The sequence below is a fragment of the Nicotiana attenuata genome, unplaced genomic scaffold (assembly GCF_001879085.1).
Source record: "Nicotiana attenuata strain UT unplaced genomic scaffold, NIATTr2, whole genome shotgun sequence".
Classification (NCBI taxonomy): domain Eukaryota; kingdom Viridiplantae; phylum Streptophyta; class Magnoliopsida; order Solanales; family Solanaceae; genus Nicotiana; species Nicotiana attenuata.
The window spans coordinates 215,013-231,645 of NW_017671479.1; positions in this window are offsets into that span (position 1 = coordinate 215,013).

Below are 16,633 nucleotides of genomic sequence, written 5' to 3' on the forward strand. Positions count from 1 at the left end.
AAGATTGGGGACTTCGTCCTCAAAAAGGTATTTCGATCAACAAAAGCGGCTAACACGGGAAAGTTAAGTCCGAATTGGGAAGGCCCTTATAGGGTTCGTGGCATCACTGGAAAGGGAGCATATGAGTTGGAAACCATGGATGGCAACATACTACCATCAAACTGGAACGCTGTTCATCTGAAGAAGTATTACTTCTAGACGAAGGAAGTACCGATGGTCAGGTATCACGCTGATACAAATTTATTTTTTGTTCTTTTGAATTTTACATACAATTTTAGATGATAGGCAAAAAACTAGCCCATACCAAATGATGATATTAAACCCAAAAGACACGTGGAAGACTAAATTATTCTCAGTCTAGGTTGCAACCTTTTCTGATGGAAAAGGGGTTATGCAGTCATCATCTAAATGTATATCTCCGAGTCCCGTTTGTATTTTTCTTTTCAGAGAATGGACCAAAAAGAAGGAGCAATCCAGTGTTCGAGATTTCAAACTTCAACTATGCATATAGACAAGGAAGCAAAAGAACCAAAACGCCTGAATCAAAAACCTTGGAGAAACCTTGATAAGGTGTGAACTCGCAAAAAGGATGCAAGATACATTCCATATTCCTACAAGTTTTAGGTTAAGGCCAAAATTTAGTCATGGGATAATAGACCTAATTTTGTACCTAAAAATCTGTTAAAAAGAAAGCAGTTTGAAAGTGTTGTACTTTTGTATCTTAAAATCTGCTACGAAGAAAGCAGTTATGAAAGTGTTGTACGAATAATAGAGAAAATGATGTATGAAATTTATTTGAAAGTTCAAAGTTCAAACTTCCTCAAATTATTTTGTTTTTGTCTACTTTGTATTTCATACATTTACACCAATATGAAGATGAGACGTCATCTTCATTAGTGTCGTTTACATAAAAGGGCCCTCTTTTATAAAAATTCGTATTTATCAAAGTCATGGATTATTAAAGCATTTTTTAAATGCAAGGAAAAGCTCCAATATCAAAGAGGAGATTAAACGGTAAAAGTAACTGAAAGATATATATATATATATATATATATATATATATATATATATATATATATATATATATATATATATATATATATATATATATATATATATATCAAGCCGTTGAAAAAAACAGAGGTATTAGTTTGTCATTAAACCCCAAAAGAAGACAGGGGTAACCAAAAAACAACCTTCCCAAAAACAACAAACTTCCAAAAAAGTTATTAAGCTAAACAAACATAAACAAAAAAGTAGGAAAAAACTATGTAACATCATCCATGAGAGCATCATCAACGGGAGAAGAAGGATTAACTTGAGAAGAAGAGGCTTGAACATTAGCCTCACCAGAAACAAGTCCATCTCCATCACCCTCGAGACCTTCGTCTTTAGGTGAGGAAAAGCTTTGACGTTTGCTGAGTTTTATCAATTGCTTCTTTAGCCTTAGCAGTCTCAGCATTAAGGTCAAAACCCTCCTGGTTGGCTTCAATTAGAGTCTCGAGGCGAGTGTTTAAGAAATCCCAACTCACATCCAACGATTGTTTATCCCCGAGAATCTTATAATCATTCTCCCACTGGTGAATCTCAGCTCTCAGCTCTTCTTTTTCTGCTTCAGAGGCATCGTAAGGTGTCTTCAAAAAAGCAAGAGAACTTTCCAAGAACTGAATCTTATCAGTAGAGGCACGGAGATCTTCCTGAACTTGAGTAAGTGTTTGAACCAATTCTCCCGCATAAACCTCTTTCTTGTTAAGGAGATCCTTCAAACTCCTTATCTCTTCAGTTGCCTTGGAAAGTTGTTCAGTAAGAGACTCAAGTATATCCTCGTCCTTTCCAACCTGGTTAGAAGAAGCTTTTTCAACCGCTAATTCAGCGGCGATCACCCTCATTTGTTGTTCCAAAGTATACTTTTCTTCCGCCGGAACCGCTTTTCCAGTTGAAGACCTTCGAATTAGTCTTTCCAGTTGTCAGCTTCATTACGAAAATCTATAACTTGTTGCTCCGCTTGAGAAAATCTTTTCATAAGCTCTATGCCAATCAAGTTGGTCTACAAAAAAGGAGAAAGAGTTATGAATGAGAAAGAGAAAAGAAAGGAAATATAATTAAGCATGTACCTTCAAAGAAGAATGAACGATATCATTCATTAAAGTCAAAGAGCTATGGCTTTCTAATTTCTTCTTCTATACGGGGCCTAGTAGAGGCTTCAACCGCACATTGGCTTGACCAGATTTTCCTAATAAGTTACCACCTTCAGGAACCTCAACAACAACTCTTTTCATTTCCATCCTGCTGTTAGACGGTCCGGTCTCTGCATGAGAGGCATCCACGAGAATAGCAAACGAGGTGGACGCAGCCACGGGAGTAGCAACAGGAGTAGTATTAGGTAAGGACACGGAGGGGTTAATGGAAACTGAAACTGGAAAGGAAGCAAGGGGAAATTCTTCAGAAACAGGCCCAAAAGCTTCATCACCCTTGAAGCCATAAGCAAAAAATTTATCAACAGAACCTGGGGGAGGATCAACAACATCTTCATCGGAAATCACTTAAGGAGCACTCTCTGTGTCATCCGTGAGTCTAAAAGGGATTGAACTTGTTGGAGGGTCACGAGAAGGAGTAGTTTCATCATCAAAAATCACATGTCTCCTGACTCGTGGTCTTCGTACTAAGGAACCCTCCTCTTCCTCCTCGCCATCAGAGCCACAGGCTCAATCAGTTTTCCTTTTTGAAGAAGAAACACTTAAAATTCTTTCCCGAGCAAGAACCACGAAAAGCCTGGTTGATGGAACAGACGCGGGACTATTGCCACGAATAAGAAACCCTAAAAAAAGGGGAAGGATGAGAAATTCTTGAACAAACAAGGAAGAGAAAAGGAAAAATAGTAAAGGTAAAAATTACCGTGCATCTTCACTTTCCAACCGAATTTTTGAGAAAGGTATTTCCAAGACCTTTTCTCCATAGGTGCAGCTATTAACATTTTTTCTACCCAAGCACGGAAGTTGGAAATTTTATCAAAAAAAAAAACTTCCATGGTTGCTGAAAAATTGAGTATATGATTATAATGAAGTCCTTTGAGATATCTTTTTTAAAAAAGGGAGAAAGCTTACGTGCAAAGTTCCATTTCTCTGGGAAAGGCAAGTTTTCTTCTCCTACTAATCCACTAGTAGGAGCAGAAACAAAACGAGCATACCAGCAACGGTCCCGATCGTCTTCAGGGCTAACAAAACTCTCTTACTCCTAGCCAGGAGGGTAAAAACACTTTCGCGAAACAGTTTGGGGGAGTACAAGTGAAGCAAGTGCCGAAAAGTGAAAGGCATGGAAACCAGATCTGCTAAATAACGAAGGCATGCAACAGCCTTCCATACTATAGGGCCAATCTGGCCAAGACACACGTTGAAATAGCGGCGGAATTCAATGATTACTGGATCAATAGGAGGATTGAACCTAAAGTGAAGGGGTAGGTATAAACAAAAGAAAAATCGGCATGATAAGAAGTAATCCTCTGGTTGGCACAAGAAACTAAAACTGGAAAATCTTGTTTCCAGAACTCTCTTCGAACCAGGGAAACAAGACCAATAGTGATCAAACTCGGGTAAAGGTCAGTAGGATTGAGGGAGGCCATAGAAGAAACTTGATTTCTTATGGTTTCACGATCAGTAACAAAAGAAAATTCTTAAGGAACAATTTCTACAACTGTAGGTTCACGCACATGATCAGTTAAATCTCTATTCCTAGAAGAAGATCTGGGGTTAAAGGGGCTCTAGGCCTAAAAGAAGATGGCTTAGCAGCACTACTCTGCGAAGAAGAACTACGGTTAGATATTGAACCAAGACTATGGAGCCTACCACCCCTCCTACTTCTAGTAGAAGCACTAGAAGGAACAAACTCGTCAACAATCACAACCTTGCGAGGGTCTGGTGAAGAATCGTTAGAAGCCACGTGGCATAGGCATTAAATAGATGTGATGTACATTGCATCGATTCTGAAGGAGACATGATAACACTCGAAAAATGGCGGCAGAGAATTCCCGCCATAAAAGCTTACCACTTCCCGAATATTTAGTTAAGAATATTCAGAAAGTGCGGGGACTATCTGTATTGGTGTAATAAAGTCATTACACGTGGAATGATAGTATGCTGACAAAATATGACGCGTGGGGCAGTGATATAGCGACAAGTCACATTCTCAATTAATAGAATTAGGAATACGAGAAAAGGCACGGGAGAAACACCCACGAGACAATATAGAGAAGAAAACCGGGCCTGACCGTTGTCAAAGAAGAGGCGAGGACGGAATGAATAAGGATAAAGTAAATAAGGAAGGGGAATCGGAGTAGTTATAAAGCATTTCTATCAATAAAATATGCCAGTTACGATTATCTGTAGTAATGGGCAGTTAATACAATTAATGCCCATAATGAATTCAGATTATGTGAGAAAATCTTTATGATTGTACGCTCTTATATAACAACAACAACTACCCAGTAAAGTCCCACATAGTGGGGTCTGGGGAGGGTAATGTGTACGCAGACCTTACCCCTGCCCCGATAAGGGCAGAGAGGCTGTTTCCGATAGACCCTCGGCTCAGAAAGACGAAAATAAAGTAAGAAAAAAAACAAGAGGAGAGAAATCATTAGTAACTCCAGTGGAAATCATAATAAGAACAGAAACATAAAAACCGAAAGATGAATGACATGCAATAACAATAACCACAATCTAAGGCCCGGGGCTAAGCCAAACAACAAGAATAGTGTGGGTCCAACATAAACTGTAAGCCATCTAAGACCAACCCTAATCCAGCCATCTAAGCCATGTCCTGCCTGATCACCTCTCATGAATACTTCTTAGGTCTCCCTCTACCTCTACACGTACCCACCACGGCTAACCTCTCACACCTCCTCACCGGTGCATCGAGGCTTCTCCTCTGCACGTGCCCGAACCATCTGAGCCTCGCTTCCCGCATCTTGTCATCCACAGGGGCGACGCCCACCTTCTTCCGAATATCTTCATTCCTAATCTTGTCTATCCTAGTGTGCCCGCACATCCACCTCAACATCCGCATCTCTGCTACTTTTATCCTTTGGATATCAGAGTTTTTAACCGGCCAACACTCTGCCCCATACAACATGGCCGGTCTAACTACAGCTCTATAAAACTTACCTTTGAGAAGCGGTGGCACTTTCTTGTCACACAAGACTCCAGATGCAAGCCTCCATTTCATCCAGCCCGCCCCTATGCGGTGAGTGACGTCCTCCTCGATCTCTCCGTCCCCCTGAATCATCGACCCAAGGTAATTGAAGCTATCTCTCTTGGGGATGACTTGTGGCCCAAGCCTCACGACCCCGCCTACATCCCTCGACTTAGCGCTAAACTTGCATTCCAGGTACTCTGTCTTAGACCTGCTCAATTTGAAACCCTTAGACTCAAGAGTCTGTCTCCAAACCTCCAATCGCTTGTTAACACCGGCCCTCGTCTCGTCAATTAGAACTATGTCGTCAACAAATAACATACACCATGGCACCTCCCCTTGAATATGGTGTGTCAAAGCATCCATCACCAAGGCAAATAAGAATGGGCTAAGCGCTGAGCCTTGGTGTAATCCCATAACAACCGTGAAATGCTTCGAGTCGCCTCCCACCGTCCTAACCTTAGTCTTAGCTCCATCATACATGTCCTTGATCGCTCGTATGTAGGCTATCGGCACGCCCTTCGCCTCAAGACATCTCCAAAGCACCTCCCTAGGAACCTTATCATACGCTTTCTCCAAGTCAATAAACACCATGTGCAGATCCTTCTTCTTATCCCTGTACTGTTCCACCAACCTCCTAATAAGGTGAATAGCTTCCGTAGTGGAGCGCCCCGACATAAACCCAAACTGATTGTCAGATATGGACGTCGTCTTCCTCACCCTCACCTCCACCAGCCGCTCCCAGACTTTCAAGTATGGCTAAGTAACTTGATACCCCTATAATTGTTACAACACTGGATATCACCCTTGTTCTTGTACAACGGTACCACTGTACTCGACCTCCATTCCTCCGGCATCCTCTTCGTCCTAAAAATTACATTGAACAACCCAGTCAACCATTCCAATCCTGCTCTACCCACACACTTCCAAAACTCAACCGGAATTTCATCTGGCCCGGACGCTCTACCCCTACTCATCATACGAAACGTCGCCACGACCTTTGATGCACCTTACTTGGTCCATACTCTACCATCCTCCCATCAATACGCTCTTATATAAGGAGACAGAATTTTATTTGTAAGGACAAGTTCCAAGTGTCACACCTCCTTTTTCACTACACCCCCGGGAAGAGTGTATAAGGGAGTTATTTCCAACTTGAAGTGACAATCGAAACGGGATTTATTTATTTAAAGAATTCAGAGTCGCCACTTGGGATAACTTATGGTGTCCCAAGTCACCGGTTTCAAATCCCGAATCGAGGAAAGATTGACTCTGTTTTACAGTCCGCGAACCAGAAATCCGGGTAAGGAATTCTATTAACCCGGGAGAAGGTGTTAGGCATTCCCGAGTTCCGTGGTTCTAGCACGGTCGCTCAACTGTTATTATTGGCTTATTATCGGATTTTAGTACATGTTCAAATCTATGTGCATGTTTAACTTTATTAACCGCTTTTAATTATTTTTAAAGAAAGATTTGCAACGTCATTTAAAATATGTCTTGAACCACGTCACATAAATGCACCCGCAGTCCGCAACACATTCTATATAACATTGTTGAGATTTGGATTTGGGTCACATAAATGCGCACCCAAGTTTAGGAAGGTAAATTATTAAAATAACACGCCTAAAGCAACTACACGTTTGCAACTTTGCGAGGGCCATGAAAATTCGCTAAACGGCACGCCTCGATTTCTAAGGATAAACAAAATTAATTAAATGAGGGCCATGCAATTGAGATTTTGTTCGGCACGGCACACCTCGATTTATTCTAGCCAAGAGGTTTTTAAATTAAAATACAAGGGCCATACACTATATTCTATTTAATGGCACACCTTGAAACTACTTAAGAGGCTGACTAATTAAGCATTAACGAGATGGGGATTTTGTTCAAATTAGGTGAATGGGCCTTAGTCAATATGGACTAGTAACCGAAAAATGGGGCAGAAGGGGCGAAAAAGGATCCAAGTCCTATTCACGAGTATTTGGGCCCAAGGTGAGCCCAATTTGAAAACATAATACAAACGTACTACTGGGACTCAGGATCGAGTCCCTGCAGGGGCGAGTGCTAATATATCCTACTTTACACAAGAAAACCGACAACTAGCCATTTTAACACACCTGCATATAGTCATCCACCATATGTCATCAATTGACCTTAACCCAAAACTATACAGGGTCCAAAAGTACACAGCAAATCAAGTATGAAACTCCTGCAACTCTAATTTTTAAAGAACCTTTAACACAATCCAAACTTACTTAGAAGCTAGAGTCCATACTTCATTCAATACTACAAACAAATTTGAGGCTAAACAACTAGGGGAAAACATGATAAAGGGGAGATCAGTTACTTTACACATCTACTGATTTCTAAGGAAAGCATGAATGATATGTCATGAACAAATGAAAAAGAAGTAAAGCTAAGCTATAAAAATGAACAAATTATGCATTGCTTCAAGGTTCCCTGTCCATTTCATTCATCAAGTTTGGATTCACATTCTGCGGGTCTTAGAATAAGTACCTGGATATTGAAAGCAAAGAACAAAGTGAGGAATCAGCAGCAGTACTTAGCAGAATTCAGCACCCGCAACACTCAGTAAACCAATTTCAAACCCCAGAATATGATGTGCAACAATCCAAAGAGAAATTTCAATCGAATAGTAGCTCAGCAGACTTCAAACCAAACTTAAAACAAAATTCAATCCATCTTAAACACTCAATAAATCAAAGATTGCTTTAGAAAATTAGAAAATTTAAAAATCAGAGAAGGAAATCAATGAAATAGTGAAAATTGCAGCCGTTTGTATTTTTTTCTGAAATTTTATCTCTTAAGTTCTTTTTGAAATGCAAGAATGAGATGCCTTTATAGGCAAGGCAATAGGGCAACTAACAGAGACTCAGATTTTCCTTTAGCAACTAACAGAGACTCAGATTTGCCTTTAGGCCGTTTTCATGTTTTCATTTTTGCCTAGCTTTCCCTATTTAGTTTTCAGCTTTCAAAACAACCCCTTCCCCAGCTTCCTAGAAGCTTCCCAATTCTGTTACTCATAGATTCTCTCAACCAATTACCCCAAATTACCCCTCAGACCTCTGATATCTACTTCAGGAACCAAAACCAAACTGGGTCAAAGCTCACCCAATGCGATTTGAACGGGCTACTCTTCTTTTCTAAATGGGTCAGAAATCCCAAAAACCCAAACAACCAATTAGCCCAATTAAAAATATGAAATACCATAAAAATGCAAAACATCTCAGCAATTAACATTTAGACTGAACAAGTTATTGATTAAGACTAACTACATTAGTAAACTAAGTTAAATAACAGACTAATTACTGATTAAAGAGAAAAGTACAGGATCAATCATGTATGCACAAGCAGTTCTGGAAAACTAACTAAAAGAAAACACTAAAAAAAACGAATCGAGAGAGGAGAAAAGGAACTGAAGGCAGAACGAAGAAATAAACGGGAAAGAGAATACCCTGAAACTCCAANNGGGGGGGGGGCTGGTTCAGACATTTAAATACTTAAGGGGGGACAGTTCTGATCCGTTGGATCACAAAACCTCGACGGCTCAGATCTGTTGAGCCTCCAAAACAAGGTCGTTTGGTTGAGCGGGAGCTGGACTGGGTAGAGACGGGTTTGGGCCTAGACTGGACGGGTATGGTGGGAAACGTTTGGGCTTGGGTAGAAACATTAAAGACCTGGCCCAAATCTGCCTTTACACTCTTTGTTTCTCTTTTTTTTTTTTCAATTTTTCTAATTTCTTTTAATTTAAAACTAAGAAAAGTAAACTTAAATTAATTCCTAATCACATTATGCTATCACATTAAATTAATTAACTCTAATTGACAATTAACGCAATTAATTAAAAACCAAATTAAAGGAAAACTACCAAAGTTCAACAATTAAAATTAAAAGTGCAAAAATAAGCTATTTTTTGTGATTTTCCCTTTTTATAAAACAAACAAATAATTACTAATCAATTCTTAAAAATGCAAAGTCAAATCCTAAATGCAAATGCAACATATTTTTTTATTTTTCATTAATTAAATAAAATAAACATGCACAGACAAAAATGCAAACAACTGACAAAAAATGCCACAAAAATCCAAAAAATTGCAAACAACAAAAATATTATTTGTTTTGAATTTGTGGGAGTAATTCATATAGGGGAAAAATCACGTGCTCACAGCTGCCCCTCTTTGCTCGGAAACACGAAGAGTTTTCGTGCAAAGACAAAGTGAGCGAATACGAGCAATTTTTGCCCGTTTGAATACTCCGTGGAAAGCATTTTTGAAAGAGTTGACCGCACCCTGCTTCTGAGGTTGCCTACATATCCTTGGCTAAAAATGAATCAGGTCAGTGTAGTTCGGGAAGTTTCGGTAGCTGGGACTACCATGAAGCTGTGATTTCACTGTTGCTGCTGCTGCTACTACTGCTTACTGAACCCCTTCTTACACCATGTCAAAAATAAAAAGAAGCTAGACTAGACTGTGATCTATGCATTACAAAAATCCTATCTATATCTTCAAACTTGCTCTATGGTCCTTGTTGCCTCGTTGACTTGTATTCTCCCGGTGAAATTCCTTTGTTACCGACTTGAATTATAATCTGAGATGTTTTCCCTTTCTCCAGGGGGACGCCTGATTGCTGAACTCGAATTGTACTTTGAGGTGCTTTCCCTTTCTCCAGGTGGGCGCCTGAGTACTGAACTTGAATGTATTCCCGTGCTCTCCAGGTAGGCACCTGACTGCTGAACTTGAATGTATTCTCGTGCTCTCCAGGTGGGCGCCTGACTGCTGAACTTGAATGTATTCCTATGCTCTCCAGGTGGATGCCTGGTTGCTGAACTTGAATGTATTCCCGTGCTCTCCAGGTGGGCGCCTGATTGCTGAAACTTGAACTGTATTCCCTTGCTCTCCAGGTGGGCGCCTGATTGCTGAAACTTGAATTGTATTCCCTTGCTCTCCAGGTGGGCGCCTGATTGCCAAAACTTTAACTGTAGTCCCTTGCTTTCCAGGTGGGCCCCTGATTACCAAAACCTTAGCTGTACTCCCTTGCTCTCCATATGGTTGCCTGATTACAACATTTGAATTGTATTCCCTTGCTCTCCAGGTGGGCGCCTGATTGCCAAAACTTTAACTGTATTCCCTTGCTCTCCAGGTGGGCACCTGATTGCCAAAACTTTAACTTTATTCCCTTGCTTTCCAGGTGGGCGCGTGATTACCAAAACCTTAGCTGTACTCCCTTGCTCTCCAAGTGGGCGCCTGATTACAACATTTGAACTGTATTCCCTTGCTCTCCAGGTGGGTGCCTTATTGCCAAAACTTTAACTGACTCCTCTGAAACTGTTGTCTTTGACCTTTCCTTATGGAGGGTTCCTCCGAAACCAACGAAATTTTCTGCCCCTGTTTCAATCAAAGAAAAATCTTGTCGGTTTAAAATGTGGTGGTTAGTTTTTGGCATTCTTGCTGAAGGTGGCCTCTCCGCTGCCGTGCTTTGTTTCGACTGGTTTCCCCGAACTAACCAATAACCGCCTGACTTTCTGACTGACTTCCACCCACATGACTTGGATGAACCGAGTGTTCTATACCCAGACTGTTGTGTTGCATCTCTGACCCATTTATCCGCCCCTCTGCATCTCTCACGAAATTACTAAACCATTTCACCGATGGAACTTTTGGTGACCCTTTATATCCCGTTTCACATCATGCTATCTCTGGTATGTACTGGCCGCATTTTGCTTTGTGCAATTTGGAAGTTGGTAGTAAGCTTTGAAATCCTTTCTTACTTGCTTAAACAAAGTTGACATTGGAAAAACCTTAGAGGGATAAACCCTAAAGAAATGAAATGCAATGACTTTGAGAGTTAGGAATAAAGAAGAAAATCCAAAACTGGATGACTATTTGAGGAAAAAGAAAAGAGACTTATCTGAGTGGAGCAGCTGGTACCCATGATCATGACATGCATTTCGGATCCATCAGCCCAATCTATTCAACCAATCACCTTTCGGTTGTCATACTTTGTGCCCCAGGATCTCCATAACCCAATTTCTTTGCCCAATCACTGACCTTGTTTGGCCTGCGGTGCCCTTGAGGGATTTCACCGACATACCTCTCTCATTTGTTCATCTCTCAACTCACCGTCTCCTTACGGTGCCCGTGAGGGTTTTCACCAATAAGACTCTCTCATTTTTTGATTTCTCTCAGCTTTTCATCGCCTTACGGTGCCCGTGAGGGTTTTCACCAATAAGACTCTCTCATTTTTCATTTTTCCTGCTTAAACCGGAGTGTTGCCCCTGATATGAATCACCTCTACTTGCTCTACTTGGCATCTCTCGAAGACAGATCGGAAGGTCTTTCTTTGGACCGTAATGTGGCTTTTGGATAAGGTTAGAAAGAAAGGATATCAAAAGGCTCAAAACAACTCAAATGGGTTCAAAATTACAACTCTTGGAATCAGATTTCTTACAACAACCACAACTTCTGCCCTAGTTTCATTGCTTGGGGACTTTTGGACTTTTGTTTTGATGGAACCGAACCGTGAGGCTGCCTACGTATCCTTAAAGGAATCAGGTCGAACGTAGTTCATGACATAAGAATTGCCTTATATTGTTGTGATTTTCTCTTTTATTTTTCTTTTCTTTCTCTTCTTTTCTTCTTCCCCCTTTTTTTCTTTTTGTTGTTTTATTGTTTTTTTTCTTTTCTTCTTTTTTTTTGTTTTTTTTTCTTCTTCTCTTTTTTTCATTCTCTTTCTTCTTTTCTCTCTTTTCCTTTATTTATCTTTCACGCTTGCGTTTCTGATCTTCGCTACTGATTCCAAAAGAGGGGTACGAAAAGAAACGAATAAGGCTCAAAGGGGTAACAAAGGATAAAGTGTTTAGATAGCAGAACAAAATGCCTTCGTCATTCCAATCTTCAAAACATGCCAAGTACAAACAAATATAGTTTAAACCAAAGAAATCATACATAATATCTCTTGACCGCATCAAAATTGATAGCCATTTCTACACACTTGCCTTCTATATCTGTTAAATACAAAGCACCATTTCACTCTAGTTACGATGAAAGACCCCTGCCAATTTGGGGCAAACTTGCCTTTGGCCTCAGTCTGATGTGGAAGGATACGTCTCAACACTTGCTGACCCACTTCAAACTTCCGTGGACGTACCGTCTTATTATATGCTCTTGCCATTCTCTGTTGATACAACTGGCCATGGCACACTACTGCCGATCTTTTCTCATCGATCAAACTCAATTGTTCCAGGCGGGTTTTGACCTACTCATCATCATCAATTTCGGCTTCCGCGACAATCCGAAGGGATAGGGTTTCGACTTCTACGGGTATCACTACTTCAGTGCCATACACCAGCAAATAAGGAGTTGCCCTATTGAAGTACGAACAGTAGTGCGATAACCCAACAATGCAAAGGCAGCTTTTCATGCCATTGCCTGGAACCTTCTATCATTTTTCGAAGTATTTTCTTGATGTTCTTGTTGGCGGCCTCGACTGCTCCATTCGCCTTGGGGCGGTATGGGGTGGAATTGCGATCCGTAATCTTGAACTGTTGACATACCTCTTTCATCAGATGACTATTGAGATTAGCACCATTATCTGTAATGATCACCTTTGGGACCCCAAACCGGCAAATGATATTTGAGTGCACAAAATTGACTACTGCTTTCTTGGTCACAGACTTGAATGTTTTAGCCTCAACCCACTTGGTGAAATAATCGATGGCCACCAGAATGAACCTGTGCCCATTTGATGCTGCTGGCTCAATTAGCCCAATGACATCCATGCCCCACGCAACAAAAGGCGACAGTGCAGACATTGTGTGCAATTCAGATGGTGGAGAATGGATCAAATCTCCATGCACTTGGCACTGATGACACTTGCGCACGAAACTGATACAATCTCGCTCCATAGTGAGCCATTAATAACCTGCTCGGAGAATCTTCTTTGCCAGCATGTACCCACTCATATGAGGTCCTCAAACTCCAGAATGTACTTCGGTCATGATAGTTGTGGCCTATCTAGCATCTATGCATCTCAACAATCCAAGATCCGGAGTCCTTTTGTACAAAACCCCTCCGCTGAAGAAAAATCCGCTTGCCAACCGCCGAATTGTTCTCTTTTGATCACATGTAGCTTGTACTGGATACACCCCCATCCTGATATATTCCTTGATATCGTGAAACCAAGGTTCACCATCAAGTTTTTCTTCCACCACATTACAGTAAGCATGCTGATCATGGACCTGAATATGCAACGGGTCAACATAAGCCTTATTTGGATGATGTAACATTGACGCCAAGGTAGCTAAAGCATCAGCAACCTCATTATGGATCCTTGGAATATGCCTGAACTCTATTGACCGAAACCGTTGACAAAGATCATGTAAACATTGCCGGTATGTTATGAGTTTTAAATCTCGTGCTTCCTATTCCCCTTGGATCTGGTGTACTAGAAGGTCCGAGTCTCCCATGACCAAGACTTCCTGGACACCTATGTCTGCACCTAACCTCAAACCCAAGATGCATGCCTCGTACTCAGCCATGTTGTTAGAGCAATAGAAACGAAGCTGAGCCATAACAGGGTAGTGATGCCCTGTTTAAGAAATAAGTACAGCCCCTATCCCAATGCCTTTCATGTTAGCAGCTCCATCGAAGAAAAGTTTCCAACCTGGCTCTTCAACTTGTTCCAACTCATCAATGTGCATTACCTCTTCATCAGGGAAGTAAGTCTTCAAAGGTTCATATTCTTCATCCACCGGATTCTCGGCCAAATGGTCGGCCATTGCCTGGGCTTTCATTGCAGTCTGAGTCACATAGATGATATCAAATTCTGTGAGCAAGATCTGCCACTTTGCGAGCCTCCCTGTAGGCATAGGCTTCTGAAAGATATACTTTAATGGATCCAAATGAGAGATAAGGTAGTGTAAGATGACAAATAATGCTTCAACTTTTGTGCCACCCAAGATAGGGCGCAACATGTCCTCTCCAGGTGAGTGTACTTAACCTTGTAAGACGTGAACTTCTTGCTAAGATAATAGATGGCCTGCTCCTTCCTGCCAGTGATGTCATGCTGACCCAATACGCAGCCAAATGACTTGTCCAAGACCGTCAAATACATAATCAAAGGTCTTCCCGGTTCTGGTGGGACCAACACAGGTGGGTTTGACAAATACCCCTTTATCTTATCAAATGCTTCTTGACACTCCTCTGTCCACTTGACCACAGCATCCTTCTTCAACAGTTTAAAGATGGGCTCATAAGTTGTCGTAAGCTGAGCAATAAACCTGCTGATGTAGTTCAACCTCCCTAATAGACTCATCACCTCAGTCTTGTTCCTTGGGGGTGGAAATTCTTGGATAGCTTTGATCTTTGGCGGGTACAATTCAATACCTCGACGGCTGACTATGAATCCCAACTATTTTCTAGATGGCACACCGAATGCGCATTTTGTAGGATTGAGCTTAAGATTGTACCTGCGAAGCCTTTGGAAGAACTTTCTCAAATCTTTGACATGGTCAGACTGCTTTCTAGATTTTATGATCACATCGTCCACATAAACCTCGATCTCCTTGTGTATTATGTCGTGGAATATGGTCGTCATTGCCCTCATGTAGGTTGCCCCAGCATTTTTCAAAATGAAAGGCATGACCCTGTAGCAGTATGTTCCCTATGGCGTGATGAATGTCGTCTTTTCTGCATCTTCCTCATCCATCAGGATCTGATGATAGCCCGCATAACAATCCATAAAGACCCAATCTCGTGCTTGGCACAATTATCAATTAAAATGTGGATATTTGGTAGTGGGAAGTTATCCTTTGGGCTTGCCTTGTTGAGATCACGGTAATCAACACACACTCTGGTCTTACCATCCTTCTTTGGCACAGGCACAACATTGGCTAACCAAGCGGGATACCGCGTGACTCAAATGACCTTTGCCTCGAACTGCTTTGTGACCTCTTCTTTAATCTTTACACTCATGTCAGTTTTAAACTTCCTTAACTTCTGTTTGACGGGAGGGAATGCCGGGTCAGTGGGCAATTTGTGAGCCACCAAGTCAGTGCTTAGACCCAGCTGTCGTCATATGACCATGCAAAAATATCTTTGTACTGAAATAATGCATTGATTATCTCTTCCCTCATTTGCAGTTCAAGATGGCCGCTTATCTTAGTTTCTCTAATATTATCCGGGTCCCCTAAATTGATTGCTTCTGTATCACTCAGGTTAGGCTTGGGCTTTTCCTCAAAATGGCTTAATTCTCTACTGGTCTCTTCAAAGGCCTCATCCTCATCGTATTCTGATTCATCATCACACTCTATTTCTTGAATTATTATTTCAGAAATATATTGGCTTTTAAGACTGGGCCGAAGATTCCTCATGCATGTCATGTCATTGAAACCAGCATAAAAAGAACTGTACAAGGAAGAAAAGAAAAACAAAAATAAAACTATCAGGAATGATGAAGAAGGGGAATTGCATTTCATTAAAATTGAAAGATAACAAGGTATATACATCCAAACGGACGAAACATAGAATCCGAATTACAACCCTGGAATAATCCAGATAAATTGAAAGAAAATCAAAGCAAACTAACAAAACTCCTTCCTGGTGGGGAGAGGAGTAGCTTCCCAATTGTTAATCTTTGCACTGGGCCCCACAAATTGCACATCCGCCTTGCTCAAACCCTCTCCGACTTCCACCATATTCACATCGTCGAACAAGTTATCGAACCTTTCAATCAACTCTTTATCAGGACCAACCACAGAACTGGGAACTGTTGTTACTGGGTGCTTCCTGGTGCCAGGCTTGACAAACGACCGGGAGAGACGTGGGATGGGCTTTGGGAGGACCCATGCCCTCTGTTTCAACTTTCTGGCTCTTTTCACGTCTGCGGCTGTAGGCTTGAATCCCAAACCAAATGTATCTAAGTTTTTGGGGAAAGACACCGGTTGTACGATACCTTGAAGAGACGCACCCAAACCCTTACCAGGTACAAAACCATTCTTCAACATTTCAAAGGCTACCATGACTGATGCGGCGGTTACTTTCGGCATTGGAACTTATTTCCCGTCTGGGATTTTCTCGACTGACACTGTGTCAAAAACCTGATAGACCCACGGCCCCTTGTCATCCTCAACCTCAATGAACGGTACAATGGCATCATTGTGGGCACACAAACTATCCTCGCCGTGCACAACGATTTCCTATCTATCCCATTCAAACGTGACCATCTGATGTAGAGTGGATGGGACTACTTTGGCAGCATGAATCCAAGGTCGACCCAGCAACAAATTGTAGGAAACAGCTACATCCAGCACTTGGAATTCCATGGTAAATTCAACTGGCCCTATTGTTAGCTCCAGTACTATGTCATCGACTGAATCTTTCCCTCCACTGTCGAACCCCCGAACACAAATACTGTTCTTGTGAATTCTTTC